Raw genomic sequence first — 1249 nt, 5'->3', positions numbered from 1 at the left:
TGTGAATGACGTTTCTGATTTATAATGATATTCATTGGGATACCGTAAATGAAAATTATTTCAGGCCGCCATTGTGGAGGTATTGTTGCACTGTTTCCAATGGAGCTTGATACACTTTCTGCCATTTTGTAAGAAGAGCAAGCAGTTATAACCTCAAAAAGTGAAAAATTGCAACCTTTAGCATTCTTTTCATAGGTCTGCAACTGTTTAGAGTCACTGGAGTGACGAGGAGAAGTAGAATTGACAGTTTTTAGCCTGTCGGTCCATTGTAGCAAGTGATAGTATACCTCCACAATGGCGGCCTGAAAAAATTTCCATTTACGGTATCCCAATGAATATCATTATAAATTAGAAACGTCATTCACAGGAAAGATATGAATAGTCTAATCTACCTGTGCATGTGAACTTGGGGCATCTGCCCCAAGTTGTAAAATGAACTTTTAGAAATTATTTTTGTTACCATAGGACAAATTGAAAAGGAGTTGCAGGAAAAGACATCATTACAACAACTGAAAGAAGCTTCAGTTACTCTTAGTATGTTATTTTCATGGCATTTTATTTTTGTGCTTTTGGGGCATACCATGAAATTATAGGCTATAATTTATAGGCTATGTAAACTAAATTAAAACTATGAATTGCTCCCAAAAAGCAAGCCTTAAAATGTTAAATCCACAAAAATATCCCACTACACATGGTGCATTATAGCATAATGAGTAATGGTACATGTATTTTAGGAAAGGATCAGTCTACACAATGTATGGATCCACCAAAAGGACCAGTTTATGTAGCTATTGAAGACTGGGAACACGTAGAAAACAATCAGCTTTCAATCAAGGAAGGAGAGAAATTTGAGATCAAGGAAGAGCGTACTAATGAATGGTGGCTAGCAAGATCATTAAATACTGATGATGAGGGTCTTGTTCCTTGTTACTCGATTAAAAAAGATGAAGAGAGTGAACTGTCAACATTGGAATCACTTGAACTATTTCATTATGCAATGACAGAAAATCTTGACATACCTAAAATCAAGGAAATTAAGACGAGGAGCAACGTTGAGAGAGCAAGTCTCTTTTGGTCATTAATTAAAAATGATTCAGTTCTGCTAGATCAACTTAGAAAAAAAGAACATGGTAAGATATAATTTATACCATTGGGTGCCTTTTTTCAAGGGCTGTAAATTTCATGAATTTGCCTAAAATCTATTTTGTGGATTTAATTTTTGCAAATTTATGCCATTTGCCATCTTCTA

The 1249-nt window shown here is 34.7% G+C and overlaps 1 long non-coding RNA gene across 1 annotated transcript; it reads left to right on the top strand.

Moving 5' to 3' along the window:
• The first annotated feature begins 463 nt into the window (after positions 1 to 463).
• On the top strand, positions 464 to 1123 carry LOC109593313 (uncharacterized). The gene is made up of 2 exons (XR_002190885.1): positions 464 to 534; positions 735 to 1123. It is a non-coding gene; the product is annotated as an uncharacterized LOC109593313 (long non-coding RNA).
• Positions 1124 to 1249: the final 126 nt, after the last annotated feature.

This window comes from Amphimedon queenslandica, unplaced genomic scaffold (assembly GCF_000090795.2).
Source record: "Amphimedon queenslandica unplaced genomic scaffold, v1.1 AMPQUscaffold_2059_Cont25936, whole genome shotgun sequence".
In the NCBI taxonomy this organism is placed as follows: Eukaryota; Metazoa; Porifera; class Demospongiae; order Haplosclerida; family Niphatidae; genus Amphimedon; species Amphimedon queenslandica.
Note: the sequence above shows the minus strand (reverse complement) of the source record. Positions and strands in the feature narration are given on the sequence as shown.